Source organism: Channa argus, chromosome 12 (assembly GCF_033026475.1).
Source record: "Channa argus isolate prfri chromosome 12, Channa argus male v1.0, whole genome shotgun sequence".
In the NCBI taxonomy this organism is placed as follows: Eukaryota; Metazoa; Chordata; class Actinopteri; order Anabantiformes; family Channidae; genus Channa; species Channa argus.
Window position 1 is genome coordinate 27,249,929 of NC_090208.1, and position 24,741 is coordinate 27,274,669.

General features: G+C 39.4%; 1 protein-coding gene and 1 pseudogene across 1 annotated transcript in view; both read right to left on the reverse strand.

The window, feature by feature from the left end:
• Positions 1-23,951, reverse strand: part of nat16 (N-acetyltransferase 16) — a 36,852-nt gene extending 12,901 nt beyond the window's left edge. Inside the window, exon 1 of the mRNA XM_067524216.1 lies at positions 23,779-23,951. The gene's annotated coding sequence lies outside the window, so the exon portion shown is untranslated. The remainder of the gene's footprint in view (positions 1-23,778) is intronic.
• Positions 5,035-16,823, reverse strand: LOC137137664 (peroxisomal membrane protein PEX13 pseudogene; annotated as a pseudogene).
• Positions 23,952-24,741: the final 790 nt, after the last annotated feature.

A 24,741-nucleotide genomic window follows, 5' to 3' on the forward strand; every position in this document is an offset into this window, starting at 1 on the left:
ATTAGATCTAGTAGGAATACAAAAACATGTTCCTGTATGCAGTTTGTGATGGATTATGGATGATGTGAGGTAATGCTTAAAATCATTTGTGTGTCAGTTGATTTTCTAAACGTAATAGACCAGTGATGATTGTGTTGAAAAGACAAATCTATCATTGAATGAGGTTTATTTACAACCAGGGCCTATATTTAAGCTAGTTTTCTGCCAACAGCAATACGGGTGAATACATTTTACGCTTATGCAATAGAGACATGAAAGAGTGAACAGTGACCAGTCAATATAACTCTCTTCAATGACACTGGCCTAATTCTGTTATGTCACAGATTATATAAACACTGGATACTTTTTCTGAATACTGAAACTTTAAAATAACTTCCTCATAATTCCTTTCAAAGAATACTAGAATTTGTAAAATAAATATTGTTTTCTGTAACATGAAGTAAAAAAAAATCATATTTTAAATGTTGGAACAAATAAGGTAATAACAGATGGTTCCTATGATGCATTGATTTCCATGTAGAAATGTTTACTAATATTTAATATTTTTAAGGAATACATGTGTTCCACTTAGGTTACAGAGTGTATTAATAATTAATATTAGGTCATGTTTATTTGTTGCTCTGATCCATTTGCATTTACAAAAGAGCATAAATAAATGTTTAATTACCAAATGCCTGGCAGCAAACCAAAAATATTAAATAAAAGTAAATTATTCCAGTGCAAAAGTCATTTTAATTAAATGTAGCAAAACTGTTAGTTTACAGATTGTTCCTCAATATTTATAACCAATATATCAATAAAATGATTAAAAGGTAATTGAAGAAATAATGAAGTGTCAAGGGAGAAGATTAAGATCGCAAAATAAGAAACATATTTTTTCTTATTTTGCAAACATTATACTGTATTAAACATATAATTTAAATATAAATGTATAAAAATATAATGTTTTTAACTAAAAACAATTCTTAGGTAGTTAGGTTTTGCAGAATTAGAGTAACAGCCTTAAATTAACATTAAACTGATAATCAGCAGAATAATCAACAGAAATCTTTTTTTTTTCAAATTCTTATAAAATATTAAGATTACTGTGAAATATCCTGAGCTGAAGAACTGAAGAACTACAAAGTAAACTGACATATCTACAAGGTTTTCATAGCTTCAAAGGGGTGTTAGAAACTAAGGAGAGCAACCGCCATGTTTGTGCTGCATCATGTATGTAAAAGTGGCTTTAGCGTCATGTCATTCTTATTTTAGAACTGTGAGCTCAATACACAGTTACTGTGGTTACATGCATAAACCCAGGCAAATAGACAGGAAGACTCAAAATATGCTTTGGATCGTGTATATTGATGGAAATAGGGGCTATAGGTTGAGTGAGATTTTTTCGCTGTAGGCAGGATGCTGAACATGTGTCAGTCCCCTCCCAAAGAACTGGGATTGTAAAAGCAGACACTTTGTGTTTGCTGTAAACTGAAAACATTTGTGTTTAGAATCATAAGATGGTTATAAAGAAAATGTTTATGAATGTCAGCCTAAGTTTAAATGCACTTATATAACGCTTTTCTACCTATTGGCACTCAAAGTGCTTTACACTGATTCTCCTTCACCCATTCGTACTCACAACCACACACACACCGATGGGGGAGCTGCTATGCAGCTGGCCAACACTCGCTGGGACATCCTGCCTGCCTGGGTTGGGGGTTCAGTGTCTTGCTCAAGGAAACTTGGACATGTGACCGAAGGGGCAAACGATTGTACCAACAACTGTGGGATTGGTGGTCGACCACGATCTCCTGTGTCACAGTCCCCCCTTTTAGGGATTGTATTGGTAATGTTTGTTGTTTTGGGTATTTATCTCTGAACATGAACACTGTGTCACTAAAAGAAGGAAGATATCGACTTACAACAATAAATATTTTTCACTTATCATAGCAAGATAAATACAAAAAAGTATTGAAAATGATGTGTCTTTGAAAGGGTGCCCACACTTTTTTGGCTTGTGAGCTACTTATAAAATGAGTCAAAATGATCTACCTACTATAAAAATACAAAATATATGTTTATTTATGACTATATTGACAATTCTTTATATATATAATATATGTTGGTGTAGCTTGCATAACTGCATGAACCCATATTGCACAATCCAACTCTGTAATGTTTTTAGTCATTACCTTACTCTGATGACTTGCGCTGGATAGAATTAGCCAGGGATGCATAGTCCGGAGGCTACCTCGCTAGAGATTCGCAGCACTTAGCGCCGGTGCGTGAATGCACGGTGACCCATGTGTCAGAAGAAGTCAGACGTCAGACCGGCTGCCCTGTATGTTGATCAAGTGGCAAATTTCATAGTGAGGACGGATGATGGGCTGACGTCTACTTTGTTAATTCCATGCGATCTACCCACACTAGCTTTGCGATCGACCAGTAGATCCCGATCGACGTATTGGGCATCCCTGCCCTGGAGTATGCCAACTCAGAGCAAGGCAAACGGCAGATAAAAGTAAAAACTACTCAGTCTGTATGGCACCACTAGGGAAAAGGAAAATTAGTAAGTACTAAAGTAGTCATACCTGTTACTACAGTAAAATTAAAATCTTATGTACAACAGTTGACACTTACTGTATGAGCCAACCAAAGGTTTCCTCAGTTTTAGATTTTGTTTTATGTAGTATTTATTGTGTATTGTGAACTTGTGTCTGTGTACTGATGATGTCATTAGTGACATCATATAGGTTTGATAGCTTTGCCTTTGATGGTTTGCCTTTGTAGTTTATCTTTTAAGTTTGTTGTCCAGTAGTCGAGGAAAGAAAGGATTGCAGAAAGAGCAGTTCAGATCAGCTCCTGAAGGGTCGCGGACGAGACACAGTAGCTGGAGCAGAGGAACTGACTACAAGTTGGTGTAGAAGAAAAAGGTTCAGTGTGTAGCTGTGGAGGCACACGGTGTCTTAGCGGGTTCAGTGAGTTCAGCCATACTTCGAGAAACTTGTTTAAGGAAGCTGTTTGTGAACGTGCTTGTGAGACTACTACGTGTTACTACGAATTTTGTGTACAATTGAACCGTCATCGGCTAAGTTGAGAAGCAAGTACAATAAATGATCAGTGTTCGTCATAGAACGAACTCTGGAGTGAAGATTTTTGCTGGAGCGTCAGATTTGTCATTTTCGAGTAAGATCACCTCTACACTTACTATTGGTGGACTTAACTCTCTGTAGGTACCTGTTGTCCCTTATAAACCTTGTTCCACTGCTTGATCTAAAAATTCTACTTTTACAAAGTTATAATTTTTCACTTTGTAAGATGAAACTGTCAGAAAGGTGATAATTCTATGTGTTTATCATTGAGGTCAGAGGATAGCATAGTCCTTCTGGAGTGAACTATATTAGAAAAGTCTGTGTTTACATGTGTTTTTGTCTGGTAAATGTCATTGAGTAATTGTTATAAGGAAAACAAATAACATGCACAGAATGCATTCACAGTCTAAACGCCTCAATTACACCAATATTCACTGCTTGTAAATGGTCATGTTGCAGAAGACTTTTCATTCCCAAAGGCAGAGGAAAATACACATAAACTCACATATACACACACACACAAACAAAAAAAACAAAGCTTACTGACAGAGACAGTCCTCACTAATGTACTAAATGTGTTGGACAAAATATTAGAAAAACTGCTAGCAGCCAGTTTTCATGGAAGATGTTACAGCTTTCATTGTTATGAAATAAATTAGAAAAGTTAATTTCATTAACTAATAAACTGACACAACTTTCTGTTTAGAGTTTGCATGTCTTCGCTGGTTTCCTACCACAGTGTAAAGACATGCAGATTTAAATTTTAAAGCAAGTCAACTCTATCTCAGGGCCAACACAGAGAGACATACACAGACAAACATTCACACTCACATTCACACCTACAGTCACCCTAACATGCATATCTTTGGAATATGGGAGGAAACCCACGCAAATCTACGTTACAGCATATTTAGACTCATTAATTAATCAAATCTGCATTTCCTGTTACAATGGACTTGTAAAACAAGCAAAACTCCACACTCAAGAATATCATGTTGATGCCTTTAACCTTCTGAGAAAGGGCTTACAAGACTAACCGCCGGACCACTGGTGAGTACACTAACCCCTTGATTTGAGTCTAATCCAGCCAGTTTGTTAATGAAATGTGGTTCTGTAATTCTGTACCCACCTTGAGTGGCACTGTATGAGCCAACCAGGGTTCCCTTCTCTTTTTTGTTAATGTTGTGTATTGTAAGGTTATTTAGATTAAGAAGTGTATTTTTACCTGCACTGATGATGGCACCAATGAAATCACATGGCTGCCTGTGAAGTTTGCCTTTGAGTTTGTCTAATCAGTGTTAAGAAATTGTTTTTTGGACAGATTGGGGCTTCAAGGTATTGGAGCTATTGGTACTACTAGGTAGTGGGGGACCACCATAAGGTAGGAGTGGAAAGTTGAGTGTGTAGCTGTGGAGGTACACGGTTTCTTACCGTGTTCTGTGGATTTAGGAATCATGTTGAGAAACTTGTTCTATGAAATTATTTTGTTACTCATTCAGTTGGTACGTGTGACACAATAAATGTTCAGTGTTTGTTATACAACCATCTCTGGACTTTCTTTGGACCACTGAACACTGAACTACTGTTTGCTACCACTGCCACAGATTGAGCCAGCTCTCACTCTCAGGAGTGTAATTACAAGCTGTGTGGCAGCGACGTTAACAGTCCAGATGAAATGATAATTTAGCACCTAATTTCTACTTTTCTTGAGAAGTCTTGAAAGTCAACTAAAAGGGAAAGTGCCGCAATAAAATTCGTCCACACAATGTCACAGTCCCGGTTTTTGGACTGCAGTTTGCTTTAGTTTTACTTCCTGCTCCTGACTTTTATTTTGTTATCCCTCAGCACCACTTCCCAGTTTCTTTCTTTAGCTTCTTGTTTCTCGTTAACCCTGATTGTTTTCACCTGTGCCCCCCTGCACCAGCTCTCCCCACCCTACCCTGACAGATTGTCTCTCCATTCGATTTGACGCCCTTCTGTCAGTCCGCGTTTTATGACTAGTGTGCTTTTCCCTGTTTGCTCCCCCCGAGTTACTTAGTTAGTTATTTATCTTTTCCCTCCAGTCTGTTTAAGTTCATGTTCTGTTTTACTTTGTTTGATTATTACTTAGTGTGTTTTTACTGCCCCCCTCCTCATGGACTGATTTTCTGTTGTTCTGTTGTCCTTTTTTTTTTGGTTAATTCCTTGTTTCACGTTTTAAACCTCCCCTCGTCGTCTCCTCTTTTCGGGTCCTACTAAAATTAAATATACACTTAAGAAGTGTGATACGCAAGGAAGTAAAGATATGTACAGACACTCTGAAAACCCCTCTAATAGCCACCACTGCTAAAAACCCATGCAGAGCAAGCACTGCATATGTATCCTTATGTTAAGGTGAACGTAGGCCTATATAAGATAAGAATGGCTGGATGGACATAATAGTTACATCACAATAAAATGAATGTTTAAAATAATAAAAAAACAGAATACACACACACACACACACAAACACACACAGGGGCGATTGTGGCGTAGAAATGTAGAGCGGTCATCCACCAATCCCCCAGTTGGTGGTTCGATGCCCGGCTCTACCAGTCACATATCGAAGTGTCCTTGAACAAGACACTGAACCCCAACTTAGTTGCTCCCGGTGAGTGTTGGCCAGCTGCATAGCAGCTCCCCCATCGGTTTGTGAGTGCAAATGGGTGAATAAGAAGCAGTGTAAAGCACTTTGAGTGCCAATAGGTAGAAAAGCGCTATATAAGTGCAGAACATTTCCACACATACAAACATTTTATAGAAATGTGTGTGTATTTTCAGACAGCAGAAAAAATAAAACTCAACCAGTATTTCTTCTTTACAAAAAAGAAAAATAAATTTGTCAGTATTTGCATAATACTCAGTAATAGTTGAGTTGTTAATTTACAGATAAGCCTGTAATGCAAGTTTTTTTTTACACCATTTTAAAACAAAGTACTGTAAAAGTTTTTATCTGTAATACCAGTTTTTATCAGAATTTTACAGTGTGGGGTGGCTGTAGCTCAGTTGGTAAGGCAGTCATTAGTTCAATCCCCAGTCCTGTCTATATGTCGAAGTGTCTCTGGGCAAGACACTGCTGTGATGACCTTGAATTTACGGGAAAAATCTGAATTTTACAGTGTATGTTTAAACCATTATTAGGATGTTTTTTTAAAGTGCTACTTAATAATGCTAAATCGCTGCTTCTCATTCACCCATTCACACACACTGATGGCGGTGGCTTCCATGCAGGGTGGTCATCTGACCCACCAGGAGCAACTTGGGGTCCAGTGTCTTGCCCAAGGACACTTCAAAAGGTGGCCGGGACTGGGGATTGAGCCACTGACCCTGCCACTGACCTACCCCTTCTACTTAGGTGTTATAAAGAGCATTATTAAATGCATATACAATGTGACGTGCTTAATATGAGGTTACACGAAAACTATAAGTGTGTCCACTGACCTCACACTTTACCAGAAATAAGTCATAATTGCAGATTGTCAAGTAAGTAATTATTACTCTTAAACCTTTATAAAAGCTTTGAAGTTGCTTGGCTGTGAACCTCATTAAGTGCGATATTCAACACCAACCATTTACTGTTATTAAGGACCTTAATTAGCATGTAAACCCGTAATAAATGTTAGAAAGATTCATTTCTGTTACTTGTGGCGTATTACAGTTTTAACTGTTAATTAATGCTTAATTGGAAAGTGTTATTAATCCCAAGAGAAGTATATTCACATTACTATTTCCAACACATCCTGGGAAACAAGTTTGATAGTCAACAAAATTGTGACTATTTAGTGAAAACAAAAAAAGTTTTGTTCATGATAACATCATCAAACTAACCTTGATGTTTTTGCGGTGTGCTACCAACTCTCCTCCTAGTCTCCCCCCAGTTCTTCACAGAATAGATACTGTAAAACCATCACAGGTACAAAAAAACAGGTCTTTTGAATACCTGAATAATTTAAAACTCAAAGAAACACACCATATCTTCAGCAGATTATCCAGTTCATCAAGTGATGACAACATGGACACCAAAATCATTCATGTCTCCTGGGTAGATCCTTGGCTCCATGTTGCGTGCTTCATACATGTAGGCTCCATGCTGATGCAAACACAAAAGCATACCACTCTGTTGCACGATAGCAGGCTCCATGAGATTTTTCCAACCCAGTCGTGCCTATACATGAAAAAACCATTGACACACAGGCACCAAAAAATGATTAGTTTGTATATTTGTCAGTCATCAAGTTGTCTCATTTTGCTTCAAAGAGAATAAGACAACTCTTCAATAATCAACATTGTCACCTGCCCTTTTGGTGCTGTGCAGTAGTATTTATACTGAAAGGAGATCTGTGCAAAGAAATTCCACATATCCGTTTATATGTATCATGGTACAAACTTCTAGTGATGGTTTAATGCTTATGACTTTGGCGCTTCACAGGTGCAAGGTTTTAACATGCTATCTTTAAAAATGCATTTAACTCAAACTTTCTTACTATAGCAGTGCCGTGATACAAGTTGAGGGCTCAAAGCCTACCAACAGCTACGTCTTACACAAATACAAAATCCTTTTTGCAGTGGTGCTGAAGAATGTTCTACCAAATACTATAATCTCTATGGCTCTTGACCATTGTTGGTTTCGTTATTAAAAAAGTGTATTACTTGATAGTCTGTTGATAATTAATATTATTACTCCCTCTCAAGGACAGTGGCTCAGTTGGTGGAGACCATAGGGTCAAATTGTCCCTGGGCAAGACACGGAATCCCCAACAGCCCATCCCCACCCAGGCAGCGCCAGTCCCAACCCCGGTAGAAATTGGGGAGGTATGTGTCATCCGGTGTAAAAACTGTGGCAACTCAACATGGGGATTAATGATCCGCTGTGGCGACCCTGAACTCACAGGATAAGCCAAAAGGACAAAAAAAAATCCAATAAAATAAAAAATGACACTCTGTCAAAAGTAACTAATTACATTACTCGTATATTACTAACAAATGGGCAAAGAATCAGTAGTGTAAATGGATAACATTAGTCATCAGATATGCAGCCTTACAAGCTTTGTTAGTTTACTGGTGCTTGTTAAAGCTGCTGTTGATAAATGCAAGTTTGTTTTAGGTTTTGCAGGGTACAAGCATCGTCAGTGGCTGCAGAGGGCTCAACTTTGTTTCAAGGGCTTCACATTAATAGATGATTCTAGAGGTTCAAGTTGGGGTTAAGTGTCAAGGACATTTCTGACGTGACTGTAAGAGCCGGGGATCGAACCAACAACTGTGGGTTTTGATGGCCAATCGCTCTATCTCCTGCTCCACAGTCGCCCCGGTTAGTGGTCACATAAAATATATATTGAGACCACTTAGGTTATATTATCAGATGCTTGTCTATGTTTCCTTTGTTGTAACATTACATCACATCTCTGTGGTGATGACTAAGGAAACCTACATAATCAGGATTGCCACACATTTTCATGTGCTTGTGCACTTACTCAGACAGGCAAAGCACATTTCAAGGTCAAGAAATGGTTGGAGTGCTGGTTGTGAAGTTTGTGCATATGAGCACATACTTCATGTGAGGATAAAACATGTTTATATTCAATACAATTCAGTTCAACTTTATTTATGTAGCGCCAATTCACAACAAAGTCATCTCAAGGCAATTTACAGAATACAGTCAAGACTATAAAGCTGTATAGAGAAAACCCAACAGTTCCGCCTTGAGCAAGCCTATAGCAACAACGGAGAGGAAAAACTCCCTTTAACGGAAGAAACCTCCAGCAGAACCAGGCTCAGGGTGGACGGCCATCTGCCTCGACTGGTTAGGGTGAGTGGAAAGTAGAGTGAGAAAAGAAAAGAGCAACAAAAAGTCATAACAAAACATAACCAACATAACCAGAAGCTGCACACTGAAAAAACGCAGCTCCAAAGCCAGGGACACCTGCAGAGGAAAAAGGAAGGAGAAAGACTACGGGAGATTGAACACACAAAGTTGTCATGATGTCATACAGTGGTGACAAATGTGGTGTGAGTGGAGAGCAGAGAGACAGTAGAGGAGGAAAGGAGCTCAATGCATTGGGGCTGGGTCCCCCAGCAGTCTAAGACTATAGCAGCATGACTGTAACTAACTAGAAGCTTTTTAAAAGAGGAAGGTTTTGAGCCTAGACTTAAAAGTAGAGAGGGTGTCTGCTTCCCAAATCTGAACTGGGAGCTAGTTCCACAGGAGAGGAGCTTGATAGCTAAAGGCTCTGCCTCCCATTCTACCTTTGGAGATTCTGGGAACCATGAGTATGACTCCTAATACAGAGCCTTGTGAAACTCCATACCTTTCTGTGTGTGGAAGATTTATTAATACGAACTAACTCAAATCTATCGAATTGATAAGATTTAAACCAACCCAGTGCAGCTCACCGAGATCTATGCGTAAAAAGCAGTCTAAATGGTATTGGGGCCTTATTGATGATTCTATTGCAGTTGTACATGAAGATCTATCTGTAATATTTTGGGGGAGGATCTGGTAAATTCTGGATAATGTTCATAGGGTTCCTCCACATATATACAGTCTGCCGATTATTAGGTCTTAGACTTAAATGGCTCTAAGGACATTGCAAACAAGGGGGCGGCTGTAGCGCAGTTGGAAAGGCAGTCCTCCACGGACCACAGGGTCAGTAGCTCGATCCCTGGTACCGGCTATATGTCCAAGTGTCTTTGGGCGAGACACTGAACTCAACAGCCAATTCCCATCGCCAGCTGTGCCAAACTCTGTAGAAATTGGGGAGGGTTGTGTCAGGAAGGGCATCCGGCATAAAAACTGTGCCAAATCAACATGCGGACCATGATCTGCTGTGGCGACCCTGACCCTGGCATTTTCTTCAGAGCCATGGCTGAAACTGAGCAGTTTCCAGATGCGACAAGGTCCACCCAGAAGTCCAGAAAGAAACAGAAAGACTGGCCAGGATTTGACAGTGTAATCCTCCCTCCTTGCTCCATACTCTGGATGTATTAGTTGCTTGGGGATCACTAGTGCTGTCCACCCATAATTCCTCAACCTCAGTATCTGACCTCCATCCCAGCAGCCTCTGTAAGAGTCAATAGAGGTATTGCAAGGTCCGTACCAGAGAAAAGGCGGACAAAACTCGAGTGAGATGTGCACGCAGCTGTGTTAGGTGGTTGGCTACATCCAGCACAGCACAAAAACTGTTATGCACAGCAGAGAAGGTGGCATCTAGCATCATGGTAATAGAGCGAAATGCCTGGATGATGCTATTGATGGAGTGGAAGGCATCATGTCAGCTTCCCTCAGCCGGCTGCACAAACCTACTAGGAGCAGTATCTTCAGTGAGTGTAAGACGGTTGTACCCTCCCAGGCCAAAACCACCTCTGTAAATGTATGGGTTGTAGCCACCATAAATAGAACTCCCATAGGGGCTATAAGAAACGGTGAAAGAGTTATAGAATGACTGTTGGATGGGGCAAGATGGCACTGGCGGCGCCATTCTTGTTAGGGCAAGGAATCCGGCAGACATGGAGGAAGCTGCAGCTGGTAAAGAATCTGTATACCTTCCATCGCAAAATATATATCCACAGAGTATAAAAATATCGCAAAACCTGTCTCAGACCCTGTATGTCCTGCTGCCTACACCCTCACTGAAGCATATCAGTGCATAATTCAGGAGGGGCCTGTGTGTTTACTACTACATCAAGTACAATTCAGGACCAAGCCAATTACCCTAGCCATTAATTACCATTTAGAAAGTTTTGTGTTCCATGTCATTGATTCACCCATTCATCCTTTGGTCCTCTGCATATCATGGTTGAATTTCCATAACCAGCATATTGACTGGCGTACCAGCAAGATCTTGGGTTGGAGCACCCCGTACTTAGCCTCATGTTTACACTGCCCGGACTCCCATTGTCCCATCCTCAGACCTTGACACAGATTACCCTGACATCTCCAAAGTGCCCTCACAATATCATGACCTCAAGGAGTCCCTTGCCACCTCTCTGCCCCCTCACAGACCTTATGACTGTGCCATGGACCTGCTGCCCGTCACCAAACCCCCTAAAGGCAGCCTATTTTCATTGTCTAGCCCAGAACATCAGGTTCAAAGCTCTGTCTCTTGCTTACAGCTCCTGCTTACCTCAAGTCCCTCATTCAGGTCTACAATACTTCCCGCTGCTGCGGTCTGCAAATGTGCGGTCCCAGCACCGCACAGAAGACACCACGCAAAACTCTTCACCGCAGTGATCCCACAATGGTGGAAAGAGCTACCAAACTCTGCAGGCTCAGCAAACTTACTCCCAATATCCAAAAAACATCCTCTCTGCTGTTTCTTGCACTTTCTTGCAGACCATTCATTGATTACCGAGGAATCAACGTAATCACAGTTAAGAACAGATATACACTTCCCCTAATCTCCTCTGCTTCTAAAACTCCTCTAAGGCTCAATCATCTACACCAAACTAGACCAATGCAACGCTTATCACCTGCTGAGAATAAGGGAAGATGATGAATGGAGGACTGCTTTCGACACGCCGGCGGACCATTATGAATACCGGGTCATGCTATCTGGCCTGACCAATGCCCTGGCTGTGTTTCAGAATTTAGTCAATGATGTGTTGGGAGATATGCTGAACAAATATGTGTTTGTTTATCTTGATGATATTCTCATTTTCTCTCAATCTGAGACTGATCATGTCCAAAATGTCAGAACAGGTCTCCAAGGTCTCCTCCAAAATCGACTACTCGTCAAAGCAGAGAAATGTGAGTTTCACGCCACCACTGTCACATTTCTCGGGTACATCATTGCACCAGGCAAGATCACCATGGATCTAGTTAAGGTGCAGGCGGTAAAGGATTGGCCAACACCTGACTCCTGACGACAACTCCAAAGATTCTTAGGCTTTGCCAACTTTTACCACCACTTAACCACTCAAGCCTCTACAACCTTCGACAAACGTCTCTCTCATAGACTGGAGTTCAGCACCACCTAGCGGGTCAAAGGGCTTACTACATCTCCATCCTGGTTTGCCAACCATATAACTTATAGTAAAATTTATTTAAACTGAGCGGTTGTGTCAAGCACCTAATTGGGTCCAACCCAGAAACCAGTCCCTTGCATATCCAAACAACTGAGTGGTGAGAACAAAGGTGTAACTGCAAACTTTGTCCCAGAATCCAGTGTATGTTGCAATTATTATTATTCACTTGATAAAATCAAAGTAATGAAAATATTTCCGGAAGCTGAATCTAGACAATTCCATCTTCCAGCCCACTTACCACTTATTGTCGTGCTAATGATGAACCTCTGCAGATGTGATGGGTATGAATAATAAATCTTAGATTTTAAATGAATCTTAAAAAAACAAAACATTGTAACAAGTTGTTTTTGGAGGGAGTAACTAACGTTAGTACTGAAATTTTATTTGTAATTTTTTAAACTACTCGTTGCTGGGAAAAGTAATATTATTAGAGTAGTGCATTCCCTGTAATGTTTTACAGCCCAACAATACAATGAGTTACAACCACAAAGCCTGAGAAATGGCTAAACAATCTAATTCAGCCAATGGCCTTCAATATGTATAGTATGCATAGTAATGTAATGGAGGTTAAGGATCAACCTTTTTCTTTATCTTAGCATAAGTTGAAAGAGAACATACTTCTAAAATATCAAAAAATCTAAAATAACCTTCACATTACAGAATATAACACCAACATCCAAAATGGCAACATGTATGACTCCATAGCTAGATACAAAGCTCACAGAGCATGATGGAGATAGTCTTATGCCATGTATGGCTGCCATATTTATTCAAGATGTGACTCCAGACAGAGGCCACAGCGTGAATTAGCACTACATTACTTTATCTGCTCGGATTCAGCCGAAAAACAAGCAGAAAGTGAAGACAGCTGCAAGCCCTGCACAGATCATGCAACTGAGCCGACAGTAAACACAACAGGTAGCAGATCTGTAATGTTTATGCCACATTTACCGTTGCGGCGCTAGAATACAGTAAAAACCGTGTTGAAACAGTATCAAACCAAAAATATCTGTAATATCTTTGTTGCCAGGCGGTCAGATCTGGCCATCAAAGCAAATAATTTAGCTTTTTGTTTTAATTTCCCACCGTGAAGTAAGATCCCACCATAAAAAATAGATTAACAATCTGCAGTAAATGTAAAGCCTTTTTAAATCCCAGTGAACATGACCTGAGGGAGCCATCGAAAAATCAATACCTTCCATGTTGAGAGGCATGCCAACCGATAGAAGTTCTCATTCTGCAGCCTTGTTAAAGATTGTCCACGGACCACAGGGTCAGTGGTTCGATCCCTGGTTACAGCTATATATCAAAGTGTCTTTGGGCAAGAAACCGAACCCCCAACAGCCCATTCCCCTCCCCAGCTACGCAGTGCCAGTCCAAGCCTGGTAGAAATATGGGAGGGTTGTGTCAGGAAGGGCATCCAGTATAAAAACTGTGCCAAATCAACATGCAGACAATGATCCGCTGTGGTGACCCTGAACTCAAGGGATAAGCTGAAAGGACTAAATAAATAAACAAATACATAATGTAGAGAATCCCTGGTGCTGAAATAAAGTTGAATAAATGTACCTATTTATTAAAATTCCACTTATATAATTATAATATATTCCTCTTAATTTACAATGTATTTACCTCTTTACGTTAAAGCCACTGCAAACAAAAATCTATCTGCACTACAATGTGCATAATGAGGAAAATTGTTTTCTTTAATAAACATTTGCAGTTTCAGAGAGACATGTTGCCTCTCACATATTCTGAGACATTTTACTCTCAAATAAGTTCCACCGATTAGAGGTTTTAAAGGGATAACAGATGTCACGACTTAGATCCCCAAAACTGTGCTGACCTTTTATTAAATGTGGCATGTGAACAGATGTAAGTAATACACCAAATAACCCATGGAATATTCTGGTGGAAATGCTGCAGATGATAGAAAAAAATCTTGCTGAATGTAAGTGCACAGACATTTTAAACCAAAACTATTCAAATTTATTTATATTTGTCTAAATATCTGTATAGACCTGTTTCACATATGTGCACTACAGATCACAATGGTAACTGGAACGTAGTAACAGCAAAAAATAAAAAGCTTGTATTTATATCTGACTAAACAATATGAAAAAAAAGGAACCAGTAAGTTTAATTACTTCACAAGACCAGCGATGTTGACATAAACATTATATAACTGTGCTACGTGAAACAAGCAATTACTTTACTTTTCTGGTACATGTGTTATTGGCTCACTGGCACTGCAGATGCAGTTTGTGCAGATGGATATTTGTGTGTCTCGCCCTAGGACACATTAACATGTGGACCGGGGAAGCTGGGAAGTCAATTGCTGCTCCGCGGTTGGTGGACAAATTGGCCTAACCTCGAGACTACAGGAAACAATGTACCAGGAGCCATCAACAAAAATGACATTTTCTGACAGATTTGGCTCATAGTAAAAGACTCTTCACACACGTTTATCACAAAAGAGGAACAATCAATGGTGTTTGATGCACAGCATCAAATTTAGTCACCGTCGATACATTTAGCAACAACTCCTACATCAACAGTAAGAGTGCTCATGTTTTCCTGGGTACTTCAGTTTCCTTCCACTGTCCAAAGACATGCATGTTAATGACATCATTAATGGTTAATGGTAATGGATTAAACGTACCCATAAACCATCTGTGTTGATCAAGAGAGAGAGTGTGAAAATGGAAATGCTGCTTTGTTCACAGTTTGTATATAAGCAGTTGATATTCTTACACATTGTCTTCCTCTCACACAGACACAGAACATACATGCTAGTTGACCGTTGGCTGTAGTCTTTGTTGTGTTCAAATACCACTTGTGTGCCCAGACTAAAGTCAAAATCATGAGGTGATGAAGCAGCTAGTTCTTTAACGTCAACATGGGATGTCACCACCCTGGACTGTGAGATGTTGATCACAACGATGAAAATATCGAGGGAGAATATTTTGGGGAAATTACTGACTGGACCAAATCTCACATAAAAGCATTGGGTTCTACAAATACTCATAGAACAAATTCACTTAATGGTTTAAAACCATTGTAAGGCCACTGTACAATGCAGCATGGGTCATAAATAATGTGTTATCAGAAGGAGTGTGCATTATTCAGAATAGGGTCGGATAGACTTACCAGTAGCTGCAGTTCTCATTCCTGCAAGCTGCACTCCTCTGATGAGCTTTATCATTTTAGTTTACGTTTAGTGTCACAACATACAGTTAGAAAAATTACCTTTTTGTGCATTTATTTCTCTGCTGCACAATGTTTTTTTACAATGAGTTCATAAATTTAGGAAATAAACATATCATAAAGTTAGGCTTTACACTTGTCTACCACTAGGAATTGGAAAGTTTCTGTGGTGTTAGCTATTCCAAGTTAAAAACAAATAATGTGACTGCTTTTTGGCTCCCAGATAAATTCAGCTGTACGGCAAGATGTTGCAAATATTTTATTCTTGTCAAAAGTGACGTATTCTTTGCTGGAATCTGCTGAATTTAGACCACTTTCATTGCTGTCTGTTTAAAGTGACACTGCTGCCAGCTGTAGGTAGTTTTTATAGAATGTTTCATGTTTCACAAATAGATTTTGGTCTTGATAATTTCTGAAAGAACGGTTGCTCATTGCAGATTGTTAAACATTAGTTGAACAGGAAACAACTGTGCTTTTGCTGTGCATTTTCATTGACAGATTACTCTAATGATTATTTCTTGCAACAGGACTTATGTGTATGTGGGATTGACAGGAGTCAGCAGAGGAACAGTTAGTCACAACAGACTGAGCATCACAGCTTGCTGGTCAGGGTTGTCCATGCTTCCCCCTGTTCACCACAACATTAAAACCACCAGGTGGTATTAACTTAGCTGATAATTGTACCAGATTTTGGATCCATGCACAATAGTAATGCTGCCAGATGAGATCCCTTCAGCCTGAAGATGATTGTCTAAGTACAGTTTCAGGCTCTTAGGTGAATTCTTTTGTGTATAAAACAATAGGCAATATTTCATCCAATGCTGATATTTGTTCCAGGTTATCATTATACACAAGCACATAGTTTTCGCCTTTAGTGACATGGATACATGTACCAGGTTTTCTAAAGCTCTTTTTGTTATATGGTGTTACAGTTATAATCCAGATTCTGACGTAAAGCTGGAGGTGAATGCTGGTGTCCATAACTGCTTGTGCAGTAAAATGAGGGTCATGTGGAAGATAGGATGAGTGTGGGGGGATGGGTGCGGATTACGGGTGTGTCATTACACCCACAGACAGCTGCGGGTGTATGAAATATGATAAAACAGTGGAAGGCAGAGGGAGGAGACAGTAGAAATTAGATTAGATTACATTTTTTTTTTTGTCGGCTCTCTTTATTCAGTCAGGTATTATGAATGAGGGAGTGCATCCCTCTACACACACACACACACACACACACACACACGCCCACTGAATTGACTTTGCAGTAGTAAATCACAAGTGACGCCTATCTGCAAACAAAAAAACTGCTCAGCCAAACAACATTCTCCTCCACATGACGCTAGTGTCCTTCGAGGCTTCTCCAAACCTTCCACCTCCTTCTAGCCTCCTCTTCACCTTTCACCTCTTCTTTCCCTTCTTCTATTTTAGTCCTAACGCTTCTCCTCATCTCCTAAATAGCTACTAGCCACATTCACACTTCCACCTCCCCCAAGCCTTGTCTCCAGGTCCTCTTAAACCTTCCCTCCCCCTCGCTTCTTCCCAGCCTCTCTACCATCCCACCCCCCTCCTACTTTCCTCCTCTCCTAAATCTGTCCCTCTCTTGTCTCTCTTGTCCTCCTCCTCCAGTCTTGGCACTGCAGCACCTATACAGACACAAATGTTCCTGTATGTATGTTCATGTATCAGTCTTTATATATATCACAATGTCGCATTTAACACAATCCTGAATCCTGAAAAGCCAGAAGGACGTGATATAAATGTTTATTAGCAGCTGAAATTCTGCATAATACAAAGAGAGTTGTATTATTTCCCAAGTTGCTTTTCAGGGGCCCATTTCAACAAAATTCTAACATTCAAGTTGTGATTTGCATGTTAATGAACTGCAAACTTCCCTCAAGTTAGTTTCTTTATTATCTTGGCAATATTAAAGTTTGTAATGAATTTAACTAAATTTGTTCCTGGTTCTGATTTATAAATTAATTCTAACAGAAGGAATGTTACGTGACACTGATTATTGTGCAGTATAAATGTTGGGAGAAGCTTTCAAGCAGTTTTCAATTGGGAGGAGTGTAGTTCCCCTAAAATGCATTACATAACTGTCTTCTGCTGTAAGTGACACTACTACAGCAACTAAGTACTTTAGTTACTACATTTTACCAAGCCAGCAAATTTGGACCATTTTGAAAAAAGATGCTGCCCAACCACGCTACAAAAATCCACTATTTACCAATGAGCATAAAAATATATACTAAACAATATACAAGACTATACAATATACTTATATACTGGGTTCCCCTCTTAAAAATTAAGAAACAAATGTGTCATTTACAGCCATCACTATGTTATTTAGGAGAAATTTGACTGTTTTGATGCAATAAGGGTTTTATGCTGAAATTATTAGATAACAATTCCACTGATTATTCTTTATGTGTGTTCAAGCAAAACAAATAATAACTAGCGCTTGAGTGAAAGTTCAGGAAGCATTTATTTATTCAGGCCTGAATATGACAAACATACACAATAAGTCCTATGCACATTGGAAGAAAATGAAAAGGTTAGGGAGGAGGACTGTAAAGTTGTGCCCAGTGACACATTTATGTATTTTTTCATAAAATCTAGCACAGTCGCTTCATTAGCTTTCATAAAAACGTTTTTTCCTCTGATTTTTATGCTTAGATATTGGGATGGTATATGTAAAGCAATTTCAGTATTACACACCATTTTAGCTTACCGTCAGATTGTTATAACACTTCATCTGCATTAAGCTTTTACTGGCTAAGACACCAGATTTTAGATTTATGTAAATTTGCCATGTTTATTTTGTACATATGTAGTACCCTTTGTACAGGACTTCATGCCTTCCCTGTCTGCATAGATGTCCTCGGTTATCCTGTCTTTGTTTGCATGGGGATAGAGAGACAGAGACAGGGGAGTGTATGAGTAAATGTGTTGACCAAAGTGCAAAGAATAGGATTCCCTTGTTGTGCGGTGCTATTTTTTTTCTTCCCTTCCATGATTAATACAATAATGCCTCCATGCTTTCAATTCCAAATACCAAACTGTCAGAAGACATCAGATCACTTCCAAACTTCTCTCTCACTCTCCCTCCCTCCAGCAGTTAGAAAAGTGAGCATGACAACAAAAATCATTCCATTTGTTAGCCACCATAAAAAAGGGAAAACACATATAAGTAATATCAAGCGTATTTAGTCAACACTTTTATATTGGATCATAGTGTCAGACCCTCAAAGAAATACCATTAGCTCTGCATCTTGTTATGTCACGATAGGATACCATGGATGCACTGGCCTCATTGATTACATTTCTTCATAACTCACATACCTACAGTACACCACTTTCTGTTGTCCTCTACTGTTGTGAGCATCCCAATTTAGTAACATATTGGCCCCACTACCCCGAGTAGTTGCATACCAAAGGGAACTGCCCCGTCAGAAGCACTTTGGGATAAAGTTGGAGTAGTAGTAAGGGGATATGGCTCATACATATACAGTAGTTAGTAGTATAGGCTGAAAGTGAGTTCACACAGATACAGATTAAATGGCCATTTCTGGCTTTTCATGAATCTGTAATTATGGAGCTGTGCTGTCTTGAACACATATAATATACACTGATCTGATTGGATCAAGGTTGTTACAGTGATCTAAAACTGAAACTAAAGCTCAAACAAATTTTTTTAAATTATTATTATTTAATTATTATCCTCTATTAGGTTCACTATAAAGGTTAAAAGTACACTGGAAAAAATATGTGTTGTTTTCAAACTAACTAACTAAATTAAAATGACAAATAGAATTGAACTGAATATAAAACAAAAATGCAAAGAAGAGGTTCTAGGAGTTGATGTACAGTGGATCATAACTCTTTTTTCTGGAGAATAAAGGAAGCTGTGACTGTGGCACTTCATGCGGTATGTGCCCCTACTCAGATTTTTTTTTTTAATTAATGCACATTAAAAAATAGATATTAAATTAAAAACCAAAATATCTTATAAATAGCAACTTATATAGCGCTTTCATCCAAAGCACTTTACAATCCTGCTTCTCATTTACTCATTCACGTACGTTATGGTGGTGGCTGCCATACAAGGTGCTCACCTGACCCACCAGGAGAAACTTGGGGTACCGTGTCTTGCCCAAGGACACTTCAGTACATAGCCAGGAGGGACCGTGAATCGAGCCAATGACCCTTTGGTCCATGGACGAGTGCCTTACCCACTGAGCTACAGTCACCCCTCTTTCATAGACTAAAACAAAATAAAAACTTGCTTGAGAAATCTGAAACTAACAAACCCAGGCCTCAACAAAACTGACACTATACTCAATAATAATTAAGTTTAATAATAATTTAGTTTCACCTCAAATAAAGATGATCACTATTGACTTGGCTGCTTGGCTGTCACTTACAATGCATCAAAAGATATTTGAATAAAAAACAGCCTCTCTGAATTTTTCCCTGTAGACGAGGCTCTTCTGACAGAATCTTGCACAGGTGACGCTGCAGCTCTTGCACTGAGCCTATGGTGCCATCAGAAACTCTGTGAAGGCTGATGAATATGCTGGGGGGAAAAAAGGAAAAAACAAAACATTCAGGTCACCTTGACTAATGTAGCTGACTAAGAAATAAACGATACAAGGACTAAAACTGCTGACTTTTCAGTAGCTTCTTTAATTTTGCAAGTGATCACCAGTAAGTGTAGCAAACCTACTGAAGCATATTTATCATATAAGAACCTTCGATAATCTAGGCTTTTGACTACAATACACTTAAAATGATACAGTATAAAGTCAAGAATCTACAAGGTGATTTTGTTATATAGATTACATTATAGAATGATGCATGATTAGCAAATGCTAATTAGCGAATGCTAGATGCAATAATAAAGATATAACAATAAATATATATGTGATAATATATATTACCATAGAAGGTGTATTGTTTTGGGTCTAAATCCACTGGCTGTAGCTTCATCTCTACCTGACATTTTGCAAAATGCTAATTGGAGCTAATGTTAGCCATCACATACATTATTACGGTTGTAGCTGGAATAGCTATGCTAACACTAAATATGTAGAGCACACTGCTTCTCATTATCAAAATTATTATGTAACACATTTTATTCTTAGCAAAGATTAGGCTACGAGACTTACTGTGCATGGTTCAGACGTTTGTTGAGCTGGATCTGTGACCGGCGGCAGCAGGAGAAGCAGCTGTACACCCTGAATGATCCACCAGCTGTCTGATTCATCACGGCCATTAAATAGACGGCAACATAAGTGTCCTGTCTAAAGTAAGTGCAGTACTGAGTCATGCTTTTTTATTACTAAGACTAGTTTCGTATTAAACTACTTACTAATGGAACTACTTTATCTATCAAATCTAATTTATCTATCAAATCTTTCCACGGACTAAATTTTACCCTGTTGGACTCATGAGTCACACCAGTGAACTATAGCACAGTTATAGTGGGGGCGTGGAAGACAGTAGCCCCACCAACAGTCCTCCAATGGGTGTCATTTAAAATCATGTTGTTTTGCCCATTCTTCCCATCACCATTTTGAGAGCAGTCCCAATTACCATAGCAACCAATCTTGCCCTAGGTTTACCTCAATTCCGCACTAATGCCAGGTGATACTTACACGTGTTACACAGTGGGCGCTAGCAGCGTCATAGAAATGCATTACGTACTCTAACTAATAACTAACTCTGAGTCCTGTTAGAAATTATGTAATGTCATTGATGGGCACATCACTTTTTTTTTTCAATGACTCCTGAGTTGCTTTACCGTGTTACTCGGGGCCATTACATTCAGCAACCACAAATGAGTAATTATAAACCAAATGAGTTATGAAACAGGCTACACTTACTTCCCACATTTTCCTTGTAGTCTAATATTAGTAAAAGGGGGCTGTGGCTCAGTCGGGAGTCCCATCATCCACAGGGTCAGCAGCTCAGTCCCTGGTTCCCTCTGTCCACATGTCAAAGTGTCCTTGTACAGTACAAAACACTGAACTGACAAGAAGTAGTAGGACCTTGGATGTAGCAGCTGTCCAAAACCCTTTCCCCACTGGGGCCAACAACATATATCCAAATGAAATCACAGAGAGTCTTTCCTCCTGTCTTCTCCTAAAGTGGCGCAGTGGATTTAGTAGCATGTTCTGGTCTGATCTGAAGACGTGATAAGCTTCAGTGCCATGCTGCAGTCTGCTTCAGTGCCCCAATCCAAACCCCACACCACCACAGTGTATCTCTGCTCATTATTAGACATGTAGACCTATGGAAAAAGTAGGCTACAGTAAACTGTTTGAAATGCACTGGCATAGGCTATTTGTTAACGGCCTTTTCTTCAGGTCCCACCATTTAACACTAAAGTCCCATCTAGCCCCAGTAAGAAAAACCTTTGGTGCCACCTATGTGGCAAATGTGGCGAATGCCGACATATTACATAATCGATAAACATTACCATGTGTTATGTTATAGTTACCATGTAGTAGCCATTTCCATCTACTGTGCAGTAGTAATAGCCATCTAAAGCCCCCTTTACCAATATCAACTACAGGCAGATGTCAACAGTTTGTCTTCCTAGTGGTATGTAATTACAGCCTGTCATGATGAGAATGTGGCCCAGTGCTGTTGTCATGCCACAGGTATGCTATAGATTATAAAAGATGCCTATTGTCACAATTTGCATTTGTGAAATGAGACAACATAAAATTTCATATGCCATGAATCCCACTCTGGGAATCAGAATCATGTTTCATGTGCTGGTACAAATTAAGCTCTTGTGTCTGTCGGTGACTGGTATGAAAAGGGGAACTCTAAATACAGAAACATTTGAGATAGCTTCAGTCTGCATCCTCCCCTGTATCTTCACCTAGCATGAGGTGTTTCTGATTTGTTGCCAAATTAAGTATAGCAACACATACCCCAAGGAGCTGGAGCTGATATGCTGAGTTGTAGATATCCTAAAAATGTACAGAAGACCACCCCATCCCAACTCCACCCCCAAACACAACTATGATATTTCTGGCCTACAGCTCCAAGAGTGGAAACGTTGTCTTTCCATTTTTAATTCACCCAGGTTTACAATGTGTGACCCCTCACCCAGTTATAGGTTTTCATCTTGGTTTTGATGACACTGAGGAAATTTGGCAGGTTTCAACAGACGCACACTGTGCTCAAAAAGGAGCAGTGGCTAAACTGTCATCACTTGCCTTTATTTAAACTTACATGTGGAAGCCAAAGGCATTACAATATATACCTAGAAATGCAAAATACATTACATACGTTAATGCTTAATTTAAATTTTAAGAGTCAGATCAGTTTATTTATACTGGATACAATATGAGGTCAGATGTTTAAAAAAATCATGTTTTCTAATTTAATTGTTAGTTGTAAGACCAGAGATTGGACATGAGTAGGATCTAGGACTACAAAAAAATGTGGCCTAGATCTGATATTAAAATATTACACTTTGTTCACACCTCAATTGAAGCAATCATAAATTGTGTGTGTGTGTGTGTGTGTGTGTGTGTGTATATATATATATATATAAATAACACGTCTTTCGGGAATTTGAGCATATAATATGGATGTAGTTACATAAACAAATATTGGTCCATTTTGCTATGTGGTATGAGTCAGTTTAGCTTAACTGAGGGATTCAAACCTATGGTGTCTCTGCCTAACTGGTCAAAGGGAGAAAACTTTGAAGACACTGGATTGTGGCATACTTAAAATATCCATTTAATATTATTGCATTTAATCACACATTTTATGTTTTTATGATGTTACAAAGAATACATGAGAACACAATCATGAAGCTCATTTTATCTGTTTCGAATTTTGCATGAAAAAGGAGTCTGGCTTGGTAAACTACATCTTCTTCATCCTCCACCAGTGGTTTCTTTCATTTTTATCCAAATTTAAGCCACACACACCTACAGTTTTATGCAAAACACACAACCGATAGAACCGTCTCTGACCCGGCCAGAATAAATATTACAAATGTGTCACCAAAATTTTTACATTTTAAAAAATAGCAGGACATTTTTAGCAATGTGTTCAGATGGCAACGAGGGGAAAAGGGGGATTTAATTTAAAATACTATAAGCTTCCGCTGGGGTGAGTGCCGTCATGATCCAACACATGACAATGAACCAAAATAATCCGAACAGGTTATTATACTGCACTGCGATTATTATGAAGCCGAAAACACACTGAAAGAACATTACACAATCCCCTGGATAGAAAATAAGACAATGTAATCAATTCTTATACGTCACAATGACCCAAGCGGGCCTATCACTGCACGCGCTCCGTAGACCATATAGATATTATAGCCTGGTAATTTTCCTTCACACAGACCTATAGGACGGCACCAGCTCATCCGTTATCTAACCGGCAGCCGTTCACCAGCCGAGTAGTCTACGGATCTTACCGTGGATGATGTCTGCGGTGATGTCCTTGGTTGGAAGAGACAGGTCACGGCTGATGGACGAGCTGCACAATCCCAGTGGTGAATGAAAGACCGAGCGGATCTGTCGGTGATCCACTAGAGATCGGCACGAACCACAAGCCCCTCCCCTCAGAGGTCTCTACGTCAAGCTTCTGTACTGGACTCTGTGGAGCGGCTCAGCATCACCACAGTCCTCCCCCCGCCCCTCTCTGCGAACATGCATGCGCGTGTGCGCGTGTATTTCAGTATTACAAGGACGTGCGGAGACTTCCAAGGAGATTGAGGAACTGGGTAGTAATTATTTTGTGATGCTGCAGGGATTCTTTATATATACTAACCTGCAAAGGGAGAACACGTTTAAATTCTGTTTAACAAAAACTCCGACTAGAACTAATATTTAGCACCGTATCTCAGCCACTGCCTTAACGCCAACTGATGGTTTTAATGTTGTGGCTGATCACTATAAAAGCATCAACTAATTTTCTTATTCTGTTGCATGGTAGCATTTTCCACCACTCTATACCATAGCAGTCAAGTTAACAACAAAGATTGTATTTATTTGTTTATTTAATTATCATTTAGCATTTGCACCATAATAAAAACTATTCCAGTGCCTGGATGGATGAGTTTATTTAGTGCACATTCAGTTTTTAAACTAGCCCCGTTCAAAGGAGGATAACAGCCTACAGCATTAATCAGCACCATAAGAAGTACTTCACTTGTTACCTGCAGAGGTGGTAGAACTACATAAGCTTAGTACTCAAGTAAAAGTGCAAGTATTTGCCTAAAAGCACTAAAAGTAGTGCTGCTTTAACTTATTTACACATGTTGAAGTGCTAAAGTACAAGTCCTCTGATAAGAAAAACAATGTATCAGTATTGCATGCAATGCTTTTTTAACATAATTGTTAAGATCTCTGCCAAATGCATTTTATTAAATATCCAG